The sequence below is a fragment of the Ptychodera flava genome, assembly GCF_041260155.1.
Source record: "Ptychodera flava strain L36383 chromosome 23 unlocalized genomic scaffold, AS_Pfla_20210202 Scaffold_24__1_contigs__length_23054250_pilon, whole genome shotgun sequence".
In the NCBI taxonomy this organism is placed as follows: Eukaryota; Metazoa; Hemichordata; class Enteropneusta; family Ptychoderidae; genus Ptychodera; species Ptychodera flava.
In genome coordinates, this window is record NW_027248278.1 from 10,896,042 (window position 1) to 10,912,945 (window position 16,904).

Sequence of the window (16,904 nt, forward strand, 5' to 3'; positions counted from 1 at the left end):
GATGATAGATGAGGGATACTGAAGGGTATTCTCGGGTTTGCCCACTTTCGACTTAAATCTGCTAGGCAGAGATAAGTAGTAAAATCGAATGTATAAAGTGTGAAAGAGGCTGCCCACCTAACTATCCAAAATGTTTTTGTGTCGAGTTTGTGTTTAGTTCGTTTCAAAAATGTGTTCCTACATTCTTATCCGATTGTTTGTGTTAATAAAAATTGTTTGTTTCGCCTCGGATATTTGTAGGGAAGTTTGGATTAGTGTGTACGGTAATGTTTTGTTTGTGTGGGGAAAGCTTATGGCGAGACGCAGCCGGACCTATGGTGTTACAATGTTGATAGAGTGGCCCTTTGACGCTAGCGTTTCGAAACCCGAGTGTGGTTTCTCATCAGTCGCAGTGTAGATTCTTTCCTTTGTTTGGTTTGTGAAAAATTATTTTAATGGGTTTTAGTGATCTTGCTCATCGAATAGCGAGGCAAGAATATCAATGTTTGGGTCTCGTTGTGAGTCCATTTGGTGGTCTGGTTTGTTTGTTTTTTGTTTCTCCACTTCTGTGAATTTTGTTTTGACTAGTGTGTCTTTTAGGTTTTTGTTTCTCTTGTAGGCAATGATTGGTGATTCTGGAAATAGATTCCTTAGAGTTGAGTCCTTCTCAAGTTCGGCCCATGTTTCAAAAGAATTGCTTTAAGATCTTTTGTTTTTATGTAGGGGCTGTATGTTGTACTGAAGATGAGTTTGTTTGATGTTTCTTTACGTGTAATTGTACGGTTTGTTAGTGTATTACGAATACTGTGGTTTATTTTGTTTGTTATATTCGTAATTTCGTTGTTTGTGTATTCTCTGTCGAGTAGTTTGTTTCTGAAGAGAGCGACTTTTTTAGTAAAGTCGTCATTGTTGTTACAAGTGCGAGCGTATCGAAGGATTTCACCTTTGATAAAGCCATTAAATGTTGCTGTCGGGTGACACGATTCTCTATGTAGAAATTGGAATGTGTCTGTTGGTTTAGTATGTGTTTTGATGTCGAGGATATTCTCTTTGTGGTATCTTGCACCTTTGAAAACTACTACATCTAGGAATGTAATTTCTTGTGTTGAGTTTTCGTATGAAAACTTAAACGTTGGGTGCATTGTGTTGATTTTTTGAATGAAATTAGTGAGTTCGGTTTGTGTTCCCAGAAAGATTGCAAAGACATCATCTCTGAATCTTTTCCAGAAGTGAATGTTGTTGTTGTTGTTTACGATTATTTTCTTTTCAAGTTCATGAAAAGCAATGTCGGCAATTTCCGGCGACGCATTCGATCCCATGCTACAGCCGCGGGTTTGACGGAAGTATTGCTTGTTGAATTCAAAACTGTTGTGTTTTAGAATTAGTGAAAGCATTTCTATTAAGTCTTCCGTTGGTGGTTTTTTGATACCGTAGTTTGTTTGAAGCGAGGTTTGTGAGTTTAATGTTTCACTGACTAGCCGAATCGCTTCGTCGTGATTGTGTTTGTGTACATCGATACTACGTCAAGTGTTACAAGAAATGCATGTTGGGGGACATTTGTTTTTTCTATTTCTTGTATGAATTTGTTGTGTCTTTTAAATACGTTGGTTGTTGCTGGACCAATGGTTTTATGAAGTAATCCAAGAATTCTGAGATTCTGTTAGTGGGACTGGAGCAGCCACTAATTATTGGTCTTCCTGCAAACGTTGAGTTTTCGGGCGGCGGTTTTGTGAATTTTAGGTAGTAAGTACCATTGCGGGGTACGGATTTTATGTTTTTTTGGATCGAGATACTTATAAGTATCATGGTCGATGTCGTACATTTTGTTTAATAGTTCGTGTACTTTGTTTACTGTTTGTTCTGTGTCGTCGCTGTCTATTTGTGTATAAAACTGAGTGTTGCGTAATTGTCTTTCGCATTCGTGTACGTAATCTTTTGTGTTTACAATGACGATGCCTCGACCCTTGTCGAAGGGTTTTATTGTAATTAGCCTATTGTTTGCAAGCTTGTTTATCGCGATTCTTTGAGCACGCGACATGTTCTGTTTCCTTGTTTGAAAGGGTATCTCTAGAAGTGCGAGTTTTGTCGCTTCCAGATAGCTTTCGAGTTTTGTGTTTTCTGTTGTTCGAGGAGTCCAGTTTGATTTTTCTTTGAATGGTTGTTGTTGCGATTGTTTGTGTCTCATGATATAGCGTAGTCTCATTATGCGACTATATTTGTTGAAATCATGAAGTAGTTTTATTCTGTTTGGTTTCGTTGGCGTCGGAATAAATTTTAGGCCTTTGCCTAGTGCTATTATTTCGGTGTTTGTTAGTTTGAGTGATGAGAGATTTTTGATGAATTTCATGTTGTTGTCGGCATTTCTTTGGATGATAGCCGATTTATTTCTGCGGCTCTTTTGTCTGTTCCGGTGTTTATTCATTTTGTTTTTAGTTTTTTTCGTGTTGTATTTCTTTCTTATGTTGTTACGGTTTTTGTTATTTCTTTTATGTGTTTGTGTGTTTTCTTGCATTTTGTTGGTTGTTTGGTAGTTCTCTTTTTGGAGTAGTTGTTGGCCCTGAAAAGGGCCGTTTGGTATGGGTTTTTTGTTTTTAAACGCTTAGAGCGTTTGTTGTTTCGATGTATCTTCTTTATGGTTCTCTTCGATGATTCGATGTGTTTTGTGAGTAGTTGTTTTGCTCTCTTTTTCTCCCCAGCGTCGCTGATTTCACTGATGCGTTCGTTGGCTGCCTTGATTATGTCTTCAATTCTTGTGTTATTTTCTTCTTGGTGTAGTGGGAGGTAATTGTTGATGAGTTCGACAAATTTTAACCCACTGTGTCGTTCCAGTTCGCGCCACTTTGATTTGAACGCTTGATCTGGTCTGTGGCCTGGCACTTGAGCTTTCAGGTTGATTTGTAGACTACGTGGGACTACTTTTTCGTGCAGGCATCGATTGATTGAAGACTGTTGTTGTTCTATGTTGTGTTGATTGGTGTAGAGTTGTTGTAGTTGGTTTCTGGTTTTCTTCAAGTAGCCGAACACTTCGTTGCTTATGCGATCTGAACTGGGTTGAGAGGTCAAAAAGTGAGATCTGGAGACTTACTTTTTCCGTTTCTTGAGTTAGGTTGTGTTGCTGGTATGAGAGTCGGGTCTTCGTCGTCTGATGACTGGAAAGGTGTCTCTACGAGCTTCAGTGCCATTCTATCGAATGTATGTTGGAGAAGGCAAATCATTGCCCAATTTATGGTAGATAGACAGGAAGTCTATTGTTATAGGAGTGTTTTGTGATTGGACGGTTGTCTTAAATAGACTGTCTGTGATTGGTTGTTATTTCAAACGATTTGATTGGTTCCTGTGTCGGATTCGATGATCCTGATTTTTGTTTTTTGTTCAAGGAAAGATAGGTGACTCGGGTTTTGTAAGACCATAGCATGTTTTCCCGCCACTTTTTTGTATTGTTGTAATGATGGTTTGTTATTGCGTTCGTGATGATAGATGAGGGATACTGAAGGGTATTCTCGGGTTTGCCCACTTTCGACTTAAATCTGCTAGGCAGAGATAAGTAGTAAAATCGAATGTATAAAGTGTGAAAGAGGCTGCCCACCTAACTATCCAAAATGTTTTTGTGTCGAGTTTGTGTTTAGTTCGTTTCAAAAATGTGTTCCTACATTCTTATCCGATTGTTTGTGTTAATAAAAATTGTTTGTTTCGCCTCGGATATTTGTAGGGAAGTTTGGATTAGTGTGTACGGTAATGTTTTGTTTGTGTGGGGAAAGCTTATGGCGAGACGCAGCCGGACCTATGGTGTTACAATGTTGATAGAGTGGCCCTTTGACGCTAGCGTTTCGAAACCCGAGTGTGGTTTCTCATCAGTCGCAGTGTAGATTCTTTCCTTTGTTTGGTTTGTGAAAAATTATTTTAATGGTTTTAGTGATCTTGCTCATCGAATAGCGAGGCAAGAATATCAATGTTTGGGTCTCGTTGTGAGTCCATTTGGTGGTCTGGTTTGTTTTTTTTTTTGTTTCTCCACTTCTGTGAATTTTGTTTTGACTAGTGTGTCTTTTAGGTTTTTGTTTCTCTTGTAGGCAATGATTGGTGATTCTGGAAATAGATTCCTTAGAGTTGAGTCCTTCTCAAGTTCGGCCCAATGTTTCAAAGAATTGCTTTAAGATCTTTTGTTTTTATGTAGGGGCTGTATGTTGTACTGAAGATGAGTTTGTTTGATGTTTCTTTACGTGTAATTGTACGGTTTGTTAGTGTATTACGAATACTGTGGTTTATTTTGTTTGTTATATTCGTAATTTCGTTGTTTGTGTATTCTCTGTCGAGTAGTTTGTTTCTGAAGAGAGCGACTTTTTTAGTAAAGTCGTCATTGTTGTTACAAGTGCGAGCGTATCGAAGGATTTCACCTTTGATAAAGCCATTAAATGTTGCTGTCGGGTGACACGATTCTCTATGTAGAAATTGGAATGTGTCTGTTGGTTTAGTATGTGTTTTGATGTCGAGGATATTCTCTTTGTGGTATCTTGCACCTTTGAAAACTACTACATCTAGGAATGTAATTTCTTGTGTTGAGTTTTCGTATGAAAACTTAAACGTTGGGTGCATTGTGTTGATTTTTTGAATGAAATTAGTGAGTTCGGTTGTGTTCCCAGAAAGATTGCAAAGACATCATCTCTGAATCTTTTCCAGAAGTGAATGTTGTTGTTGTTGTTTACGATTATTTTCTTTTCAAGTTCATGAAAAGCAATGTCGGCAATTTCCGGCGACGCATTCGATCCCATGCTACAGCCGCGGGTTTGACGGAAGTATTGCTTGTTGAATTCAAAACTGTTGTGTTTTTAGAATTAGTGAAAGCATTTCTATTAAGTCTTCCGTTGGTGGTTTTTTGATACCGTAGTTTGTTTGAAGCGAGGTTTGTGAGTTTAATGTTTCACTGACTAGCCGAATCGCTTCGTCGTGAATTGTGTTTGTGTACATCGATACTACGTCAAGTGTTACAAGAAATGCATGTTGGGGGACATTTGTTTTTTCTATTTCTTGTATGAATTTGTTGTGTCTTTTAAATACGTTGGTTGTTGCTGGACCAATGGTTTTATGAAGTAATCCAAGAATTCTGAGATTCTGTTAGTGGGACTGGAGCAGCCACTAATTATTGGTCTTCCTGCAAACGTTGAGTTTTCGGGCGGCGGTTTTGTGAATTTTAGGTAGTAAGTACCATTGCGGGGTACGGATTTTTATGTTTTTTGGATCGAGATACTTATAAGTATCATGGTCGATGTGTTTTTTCTCGTACATTTTGTTTAATAGTTCGTGTACTTTGTTTACTGTTTGTTCTGTGTCGTCGCTGTCTATTTGTGTATAAAACTGAGTGTTGCGTAATTGTCTTTCGCATTCGTGTACGTAATCTTTTGTGTTTACAATGACGATGCCTCGACCCTTGTCGAAGGATTTTATTGTAATTAGCCTATTGTTTGCAAGCTTGTTTATCGCGATTCTTTGAGCACGCGACATGTTTCTGTTTCCTTGTTTGAAAGGGTATCTCTAGAAGTGCGAGTTTTGTCGCTTCCAGATAGCTTTCGAGTTTTGTGTTTTCTGTTGTTCGAGGAGTCCAGTTTGATTTTTCTTTGAATGGTTGTGTTGCGATTGTTTGTGTCTCATGATATAGCGTAGTCTCATTATGCGACTATATTTGTTGAAATCATGAAGTAGTTTTATTCTGTTTGGTTTCGTTGGCGTCGGAATAAATTTTAGGCCTTTGCCTAGTGCTATTATTTCGGTGTTTGTTAGTTTGAGTGATGAGAGATTTTTGATGAATTTCATGTTGTTGTCGGCATTTCTTTGGATGATAGCCGATTTATTTCTGCGGCTCTTTTGTCTGTTCCGGTGTTTATTCATTTTGTTTTTAGTTTTTTTCGTGTTGTATTTCTTTCTTATGTTGTTACGGTTTTTGTTATTTCTTTTATGTGTTTGTGTGTTTTCTTGCATTTTGTTGTTGTTTGGTAGTTCTCTTTTTGGAGTAGTTGTTGGCCCTGAAAAGGGCCGTTTGGTATGGGTTTTTTTGTTTTAACGCTTAGAGCGTTTGTTGTTTCGATGTATCTTCTTTATGGTTCTCTTCGATGATTCGATGTGTTTTGTGAGTAGTTGTTTTGCTCTCTTTTTCTCCCCAGCGTCGCTGATTTCACTGATGCGTTCGTTGGCTGCCTTGATTATGTCTTCAATTCTTGTGTTATTTTCTTCTTGGTGTAGTGGGAGGTAATTGTTGATGAGTTCGACAAATTTTAACCCACTGTGTCGTTCCAGTTCGCGCCACTTTGATTTGAACGCTTGATCTGGTCTGTGGCCTGGCACTTGAGCTTTCAGGTTGATTTGTAGACTACGTGGGACTACTTTTTCGTGCAGGCATCGATTGATTGAAGACTGTTGTTGTTCTATGTTGTGTTGATTGGTGTAGAGTTGTTGTAGTTGGTTTCTGGTTTTCTTCAAGTAGCCGAACACTTCGTTGCTTATGCGATCTGAACTGGGTTGAGAGGTCAAAAAGTGATAGATCTGGAGACTTACTTTTTCCGTTTCTTGAGTTAGGTTGTGTTGCTGGTATGAGAGTCGGGTCTTCGTCGTCCTGATGACTGGAAAGGTGTCTCTACGAGCTTCAGTGCCATTCTATCGAATGTATGTTGGAGAAGGCAAATCATTGCCCAATTTATGGTAGATAGACAGGAAGTCTATTGTTATAGGAGTGTTTTGTGATTGGACGGTTGTCTTAAATAGACTGTCTGTGATTGGTTGTTATTTCAAACGATTTGATTGGTTCCTGTGTCGGATTCGATGATCCTGATTTTTGTTTTTTGTTCAAGGAAAGATAGGTGACTCGGGTTTTGTAAGACCATAGCATGTTTTCCCGCCACTTTTTTGTATTGTTGTAATGATGGTTTGTTATTGCGTTCGTGATGATAGATGAGGGATACTGAAGGGTATTCTCGGGTTTGCCCACTTTCGACTTAAATCTGCTAGGCAGAGATAAGTAGTAAAATCGAATGTATAAAGTGTGAAAGAGGCTGCCCACCTAACTATCCAAAATGTTTTTGTGTCGAGTTTGTGTTTAGTTCGTTTCAAAAATGTGTTCCTACATTCTTATCCGATTGTTTGTGTTAATAAAAATTGTTTGTTTCGCCTCGGATATTTGTAGGGAAGTTTGGATTAGTGTGTACGGTAATGTTTTGTTTGTGTGGGGAAAGCTTATGGCGAGACGCAGCCGGACCTATGGTGTTACAATGTTGATAGAGTGGCCCTTTGACGCTAGCGTTTCGAAACCCGAGTGTGGTTTCTCATCAGTCGCAGTGTAGATTCTTTCCTTTGTTTGGTTTGTGAAAAATTATTTTAATGGGTTTTAGTGATCTTGCTCATCGAATAGCGAGGCAAGAATATCAATGTTTGGGTCTCGTTGTGAGTCCATTTGGTGGTCTGGTTTGTTTGTTTTTTGTTTCTCCACTTCTGTGAATTTTGTTTTGACTAGTGTGTCTTTTAGGTTTTTGTTTCTCTTGTAGGCAATGATTGGTGATTCTGGAAATAGATTCCTTAGAGTTGAGTCCTTCTCAAGTTCGGCCCAATGTTTCAAAAGAATTGCTTTAAGATCTTTTGTTTTTATGTAGGGGCTGTATGTTGTACTGAAGATGAGTTTGTTTGATGTTTCTTTACGTGTAATTGTACGGTTTGTTAGTGTATTACGAATACTGTGGTTTATTTTGTTTGTTATATTCGTAATTTCGTTGTTTGTGTATTCTCTGTCGAGTAGTTTGTTTCTGAAGAGAGCGACTTTTTTAGTAAAGTCGTCATTGTTGTTACAAGTGCGAGCGTATCGAAGGATTTCACCTTTGATAAAGCCATTAAATGTTGCTGTCGGGTGACACGATTCTCTATGTAGAAATTGGAATGTGTCTGTTGGTTTAGTATGTGTTTTGATGTCGAGGATATTTTCTTTGTGGTATCTTGCACCTTTGAAAACTACTACATCTAGGAATGTAATTTCTTGTGTTGAGTTTTCGTATGAAAACTTAAACGTTGGGTGCATTGTGTTGATTTTTTGAATGAACTTAGTGAGTTCGGTTTGTGTTCCCAGAAAGATTGCAAAGACATCATCTCTGAATCTTTTCCAGAAGTGAATGTTGTTGTTGTTGTTTACGATTATTTTCTTTTCAAGTTCATGAAAAGCAATGTCGGCAATTTCCGCGACGCATTCGATCCCATGCTACAGCCGCGGGTTTGACGGAAGTATTGCTTGTTGAATTCAAAACTGTTGTGTTTTAGAATTAGTGAAAGCATTTCTATTAAGTCTTCCGTTGGTGGTTTTTTGATACCGTAATTTGTTTGAAGCGAGGTTTGTGAGTTTAATGTTTCACTGACTAGCCGAATCGCTTCGTCGTGAATTGTGTTTGTGTACATCGATACTACGTCGAGTGTTACAAGAAATGCATGTTGGGGGACATTTGTTTTTTCTATTTCTTGTATGAAATTTGTTGTGTCTTTTAAATACGTTGGTTGTTGCTGGACCAATGGTTTTATGAAGTAATCCAAGAATTCTGAGATTCTGTTAGTGGGACTGGAGCAGCCACTAATTATTGGTCTTCCTGCAAACGTTGAGTTTTTCGGGCGGCGGTTTGTGAATTTTAGGTAGTAAGTACCATTGCGGGGTACGGATTTTTATGTTTTTTGGATCGAGATACTTATAAGTATCATGGTCGATGTGTTTTTTCTCGTACATTTTGTTTAATAGTTCGTGTACTTTGTTTACTGTTTGTTCTGTGTCGTCGCTGTCTATTTGTGTATAAAACTGAGTGTTGCGTAATTGTCTTTCGCATTCGTGTACGTAATCTTTTGTGTTTACAATGACGATGCCTCGACCCTTGTCGAAGGATTTTATTGTAATTAGCCTATTGTTTGCAAGCTTGTTTATCGCGATTCTTTGAGCACGCGACATGTTCTGTTTCCTTGTTTGAAAGGGTATCTCTAGAAGTGCGAGTTTTGTCGCTTCCAGATAGCTTTCGAGTTTTGTGTTTTCTGTTGTTCGAGGAGTCCAGTTTGATTTTTCTTTGAATGGTTGTTGTTGCGATTGTTTGTGTCTCATGATATAGCGTAGTCTCATTATGCGACTATATTTGTTGAAATCATGAAGTAGTTTTATTCTGTTTGGTTTCGTTGGCGTCGGAATAAATTTAGGCCTTTGCCTAGTGCTATTATTTCGGTGTTTGTTAGTTTGAGTGATGAGAGATTTTTGATGAATTTCATGTTGTTGTCGGCATTTCTTTGGATGATAGCCGATTTATTTCTGCGGCTCTTTTGTCTGTTCCGGTGTTTATTCATTTTGTTTTTAGTTTTTTTCGTGTTGTATTTCTTTCTTATGTTGTTACGGTTTTTGTTATTTCTTTTATGTGTTTGTGTGTTTTCTTGCATTTTGTTGGTTGTTTGGTAGTTCTCTTTTTGGAGTAGTTGTTGGCCCTGAAAAGGGCCGTTTGGTATGGGTTTTTTTGTTTTAACGCTTAGAGCGTTTGTTGTTTCGATGTATCTTCTTTATGGTTCTCTTCGATGATTCGATGTGTTTTGTGAGTAGTTGTTTTGCTCTCTTTTTCTCCCCAGCGTCGCTGATTTCACTGATGCGTTCGTTGGCTGCCTTGATTATGTCTTCAATTCTTGTGTTATTTTCTTCTTGGTGTAGTGGGAGGTAATTGTTGATGAGTTCGACAAATTTTAACCCACTGTGTCGTTCCAGTTCGCGCCACTTTGATTTGAACGCTTGATCTGGTCTGTGGCCTGGCACTTGAGCTTTCGGTTGATTTGTAGACTACGTGGGACTACTTTTTCGTGCAGGCATCGATTGATTGAAGACTGTTGTTGTTCTATGTTGTGTTGATTGGTGTAGAGTTGTTGTAGTTGGTTTCTGGTTTTCTTCAAGTAGCCGAACACTTCGTTGCTTATGCGATCTGAACTGGGTTGAGAGGTCAAAAAGTGAGATCTGGAGACTTACTTTTTCCGTTTCTTGAGTTAGGTTGTGTTGCTGGTATGAGAGTCGGGTCTTCGTCGTCTGATGACTGGAAAGGTGTCTCTACGAGCTTCAGTGCCATTCTATCGAATGTATGTTGGAGAAGGCAAATCATTGCCCAATTTATGGTAGATAGACAGGAAGTCTATTGTTATAGGAGTGTTTTGTGATTGGACGGTTGTCTTAAATAGACTGTCTGTGATTGGTTGTTATTTCAAACGATTTGATTGGTTCCTGTGTCGGATTCGATGATCCTGATTTTTGTTTTTTGTTCAGGGAAAGATAGGTGACTCGGGTTTTGTAAGACCATAGCATGTTTTCCCGCCACTTTTTTGTATTGTTGTAATGATGGTTTGTTATTGCGTTCGTGATGATAGATGAGGGATACTGAAGGGTATTCTCGGGTTTGCCCACTTTCGACTTAAATCTGCTAGGCAGAGATAAGTAGTAAAATCGAATGTATAAAGTGTGAAAGAGGCTGCCCACCTAACTATCCAAAATGTTTTGTGTCGAGTTTGTGTTTAGTTCGTTTCAAAAATGTGTTCCTACATTCTTATCCGATTGTTTGTGTTAATAAAAATTGTTTGTTTCGCCTCGGATATTTGTAGGGAAGTTTGGATTAGTGTGTACGGTAATGTTTTGTTTGTGTGGGGAAAGCTTATGGCGAGACGCAGCCGGACCTATGGTGTTACAATGTTGATAGAGTGGCCCTTTGACGCTAGCGTTTCGAAACCCGAGTGTGGTTTCTCATCAGTCGCAGTGTAGATTCTTTCCTTTGTTTGGTTTGTGAAAAATTTTTTAATGGGTTTTAGTGATCTTGCTCATCGAATAGCGAGGCAAGAATATCAATGTTTGGGTCTCGTTGTGAGTCCATTTGGTGGTCTGGTTTGTTTGTTTTTGTTTCTCCACTTCTGTGAATTTTGTTTTGACTAGTGTGTCTTTTAGGTTTTGTGTTCTCTTGTAGGCAATGATTGGTGATTCTGGAAATAGATTCCTTAGAGTTGAGTCCTTCTCAAGTTCGGCCCAATGTTTCAAAAGAATTGCTTTAAGATCTTTTGTTTTTATGTAGGGGCTGTATGTTGTACTGAAGATGAGTTTGTTTGATGTTTCTTTACGTGTAATTGTACGGTTTGTTAGTGTATTACGAATACTGTGGTTTATTTTGTTTGTTATATTCGTAATTTCGTTGTTTGTGTATTCTCTGTCGAGTAGTTTGTTTCTGAAGAGAGCGACTTTTTTAGTAAAGTCGTCATTGTTGTTACAAGTGCGAGCGTATCGAAGGATTTCACCTTTGATAAAGCCATTAAATGTTGCTGTCGGGTGACACGATTCTCTATGTAGAAATTGGAATGTGTCTGTTGGTTTAGTATGTGTTTTGATGTCGAGGATATTTTCTTTGTGGTATCTTGCACCTTTGAAAACTACTACATCGAGGAATGTAATTTCTTGTGTTGAGTTTTCGTATGAAAACTTAAACGTTGGGTGCATTGTGTTGATTTTTTTGAATGAAGTTAGTGAGTTCGGTTTGTGTTCCCAGAAAGATTGCAAACACATCATCTCTGAATCTTTTCCAGAAGTGAATGTTGTTGTTGTTGTTTACGATTATTTTCTTTTCAAGTTCATGAAAAGCAATGTCGGCAATTTCCGGCGACGCATTCGATCCCATGCTACAGCCGCGGGTTTGACGGAAGTATTGCTTGTTGAATTCAAAACTGTTGTGTTTTAGAATTAGTGAAAGCATTTCTATTAAGTCTTCCGTTGGTGGTTTTTTGATACCGTAATTTGTTTGAAGCGAGGTTTGTGAGTTTAATGTTTCACTGACTAGCCGAATCGCTTCGTCGTGAATTGTGTTTGTGTACATCGATACTACGTCGAGTGTTACAAGAAATGCATGTTGGGGGACATTTGTTTTTTCTATTTCTTGTATGAAATTTGTTGTGTCTTTTAAATACGTTGGTTGTTGCTGGACCAATGGTTTTATGAAGTAATCCAAGAATTCTGAGATTCTGTTAGTGGGACTGGAGCAGCCACTAATTATTGGTCTTCCTGCAAACGTTGAGTTTTCGGGCGGCGGTTTGTGAATTTTAGGTAGTAAGTACCACTGCGGGGTACGGATTTTTATGTTTTTTGGATCGAGATACTTATAAGTATCATGGTCGATGTGTTTTTTCTCGTACATTTTGTTTAATAGTTCGTGTACTTTGTTTACTGTTTGTTCTGTGTCGTCGCTGTCTATTTGTGTATAAAACTGAGTGTTGCGTAATTGTCTTTCGCATTCGTGTACGTAATCTTTTGTGTTTACAATGACGATGCCTCGACCCTTGTCGAAGGATTTTATTGTAATTAGCCTATTGTTTGCAAGCTTGTTTATCGCGATTCTTTGAGCACGCGACATGTTCTGTTTCCTTGTTTGAAAGGGTATCTCTAGAAGTGCGAGTTTTGTCGCTTCCAGATAGCTTTCGAGTTTTGTGTTTTCTGTTGTTCGAGGAGTCCAGTTTGATTTTTCTTTGAATGGTTGTTGTTGCGATTGTTTGTGCCTCATGATATAGCGTAGTCTCATTATGCGACTATATTTGTTGAAATCATGAAGTAGTTTTATTCTGTTTGGTTTCGTTGGCGTCGGAATAAATTTTAGGCCTTTGCCTAGTGCTATTATTTCGGTGTTTGTTAGTTTGAGCGATGAGAGATTTTTGATGAATTTCATGTTGTTGTCGGCATTTCTTTGGATGATAGCCGATTTATTTCTGCGGCTCTTTTGTCTGTTCCGGTGTTTATTCATTTTGTTTTAGTTTTTTTCGTGTTGTATTTCTTTCTTATGTTGTTACGGTTTTGTTATTTCTTTTATGTGTTTGTGTGTTTTCTTGCATTTTGTTGGTTGTTTGGTAGTTCTCTTTTTGGAGTAGTTGTTGGCCCTGAAAAGGGCCGTTTGGTATGGGTTTTTTTGTTTTAAACGCTTAGAGCGTTTGTTGTTTCGATGTATCTTCTTTATGGTTCTCTTCGATGATTCGATGTGTTTTGTGAGTAGTTGTTTTGCTCTCTTTTTCTCCCCAGCGTCGCTGATTTCACTGATGCGTTCGTTGGCTGCCTTGATTATGTCTTCAATTCTTGTGTTATTTTCTTCTTGGTGTAGTGGGAGGTAATTGTTGATGAGTTCGACAAATTTTAACCCACTGTGTCGTTCCAGTTCGCGCCACTTTGATTTGAACGCTTGATCTGGTCTGTGGCCTGGCACTTGAGCTTTCAGGTTGATTTGTAGACTACGTGGACTACTTTTTCGTGCAGGCATCGATTGATTGAAGACTGTTGTTGTTCTATGTTGTGTTGATTGGTGTAGAGTTGTTGTAGTTGGTTTCTGGTTTTCTTCAAGTACCGAACACTTCGTTGCTTATGCGATCTGAACTGGGTTGAGAGGTCAAAAAAGTGAGATCTGGAGACTTACTTTTTCCGTTTCTTGAGTTAGGTTGTGTTGCTGGTATGAGAGTCGGGTCTTCGTCGTCTGATGACTGGAAAGGTGTCTCTACGAGCTTCAGTGCCATTCTATCGAATGTATGTTGGAGAAGGCAAATCATTGCCCAATTTATGGTAGATAGACAGGAAGTCTATTGTTATAGGAGTGTTTTGTGATTGGACGGTTGTCTTAAATAGACTGTCTGTGATTGGTTGTTATTTCAAACGATTTGATTGGTTCCTGTGTCGGATTCGATGATCCTGATTTTTGTTTTTTGTTCAAGGGAAAGATAGGTGACTCGGTTTTGTAAGACCATAGCATTTTTTCCCGCCACTTTTTTGTATTGTTGTAATGATGGTTTGTTATTGCGTTCGTGATGATAGATGAGGGATACTGAAGGGTATTCTCGGGTTTGCCCACTTTCGACTTAAATCTGCTAGGCAGAGATAAGTAGTAAAATCGAATGTATAAAGTGTGAAAGAGGCTGCCCACCTAACTATCCAAAATGTTTTTGTGTCGAGTTTGTGTTTAGTTCGTTTCAAAAATGTGTTCCTACATTCTTATCCGATTGTTTGTGTTAATAAAATTGTTTGTTTCGCCTCGGATATTTGTAGGAAGTTTGGATTAGTGTGTACGGTAATGTTTTGTTTGTGTGGGGAAAGCTTATGGCGAGACGCAGCCGGACCTATGGTGTTACAAAGTTGATAGAGTGGCCCTTTGACGCTAGCGTTTCGAAACCCGAGTGTGGCTTCTCATCAGTCGCAGTGTAGATTCTTTCCTTTGTTTGGTTTGTGAAAAATTATTTTAATGGGTTTTAGTGATCTTGCTCATCGAATAGCGAGGCAAGAATATCAATGTTTGGGTCTCGTTGTGAGTCCATTTGGTGGTCTGGTTTGTTTGTTTTTGTTTCTCAACTTCTGTGAATTTTGTTTTGACTAGTGTGTCATTTAGGTTTTTGTTTCTCTTGTAGACAATGATTGGTGATTCTGGAAATAGATTCCTTAGAGTTGAGTCCTTCTCAAGTTCGGCCCAATGTTTCAAAAGAATTGCTTTAAGATCTTTTGTTTTTATGTAGGGGCTGTATGTTGTACTGAAGATGAGTTTGTTTGATGTTTCTTTACGAGTAATTGTACGGTTTGTTAGTGTATTACGAATACTGTGGTTTATTTTGTTTGTTATATTCGTAATTTCGTTGTTTGTGTATTCTCTGTCGAGTAGTTTGTTTCTGAAGAGAGCGACTTTTTTAGTAAAGTCGTCATTGTTGTTACAAGTGCGAGCGTATCGAAGGATTTCACCTTTGATAAAGCCATTAAATGTTGCTGTCGGGTGACACGATTCTCTATGTAGAAATTGGAATGTGTCTGTTGGTTTAGTATGTGTTTTGATGTCGAGGATATTCTCTTTGTGGTATCTTGCACCTTTGAAAACTACTACATCTAGGAATGTAATTTCTTGTGTTGAGTTTTCGTATGAAAACTTAAACGTTGGGTGCATTGTGTTGATTTTTTTGAATGAAATTAGTGAGTTCGGTTTGTGTTCCAGAAAGATTGCAAGACATCATCTCTGAATCTTTTCCAGAAGTGAATGTTGTTGTTGTTGTTTACGATTATTTTCTTTTCAAGTTCATGAAAAGCAATGTCGGCAATTTCCGGCGACGCATTCGATCCCATGCTACAGCCGCGGGTTTGACGGAAGTATTGCTTGTTGAATTCAAAACTGTTGTGTTTTAGAATTAGTGAAAGCATTTCTATTAAGTCTTCCGTTGGTGGTTTTTGATACCGTAGTTTGTTTGAAGCGAGGTTTGTGAGTTTAATGTTTCACTGACTAGCCGAATCGCTTCGTCGTGAATTGTGTTTGTGTACATCGATACTACGTCGAGTGTTACAAGAAATGCATGTTGGGGGACATTTGTTTTTTCTATTTCTTGTATGAAATTTGTTGTGTCTTTTAAATACGTTGGTTGTTGCTGGACCAATGGTTTTATGAAGTAATCCAAGAATTCTGAGATTCTGTTAGTGGGACTGGAGCAGCCACTAATTATTGGTCTTCCTGCAAACGTTGAGTTTTCGGGCGGCGGTTTGTGAATTTTAGGTAGTAAGTACCACTGCGGGGTACGGATTTTTATGTTTTTTGGATCGAGATACTTATAAGTATCATGGTCGATGTGTTTTTTCTCGTACATTTTGTTTAATAGTTCGTGTACTTTGTTTACTGTTTGTTCTGTGTCGTCGCTGTCTATTTGTGTATAAAACTGAGTGTTGCGTAATTGTCTTTCGCATTCGTGTACGTAATCTTTTGTGTTTACAATGACGATGCCTCGACCCTTGTCGAAGGATTTTATTGTAATTAGCCTATTGTTTGCAAGCTTGTTTATCGCGATTCTTTGAGCACGCGACATGTTCTGTTTCCTTGTTTGAAAGGGTATCTCTAGAAGTGCGAGTTTTGTCGCTTCCAGATAGCTTTCGAGTTTTGTGTTTTCTGTTGTTCGAGGAGTCCAGTTTGATTTTTCTTTGAATGGTTGTTGTTGCGATTGTTTGTGTCTCATGATATAGCGTAGTCTCATTATGCGACTATATTTGTTGAAATCATGAAGTAGTTTTATTCTGTTTGTTTCGTTGGCGTCGGAATAAATTTTAGGCCTTTGCCTAGTGCTATTATTTCGGTGTTTGTTAGTTTGAGTGATGAGAGATTTTTGATGAATTTCATGTTGTTGTCGGCATTTCTTTGGATGATAGCCGATTTATTTCTGCGGCTCTTTTGTCTGTTCCGGTGTTTATTCATTTTGTTTTTAGTTTTTTTCGTGTTGTATTTCTTTCTTATGTTGTTACGGTTTTTGTTATCGCCATAAGCTTTCCCCACACAAACAAAACATTACCGTACACACTAATCCAAACTTCCCTACAAATATCCGAGGCGAAACAAACAATTTTTATTAACACAAACAATCGGATAAGAATGTAGGAACACATTTTTGAAACGAACTAAACACAAACTCGACACAAAAACATTTTGGATAGTTAGGTGGGCAGCCTCTTTCACACTTTATACATTCGATTTTACTACTTATCTCTGCCTAGCAGATTTAAGTCGAAAGTGGGCAAACCCGAGAATACCCTTCAGTATCCCTCATCTATCATCACGAACGCAATAACAAACCATCATTACAACAATACAAAAAAGTGGCGGGAAAACATGCTATGGTCTTACAAAACCCGAGTCACCTATCTTTCCCTTGAACAAAAAACAAAAATCAGGATCATCGAATCCGACACAGGACCAATCAAATCGTTTGAAATAACAACCAATCACAGACAGTCTATTTAAGACACCGTCCAATCACAAAACACTCCTATAACAATAGACTTCCTGTCTATCTACCATAAATTGGGCAATGATTTGCCTTCTCCAACATACATTCGATAGAATGGCACTGAAGCTCGTAGAGACACCTTTCCAGTCATC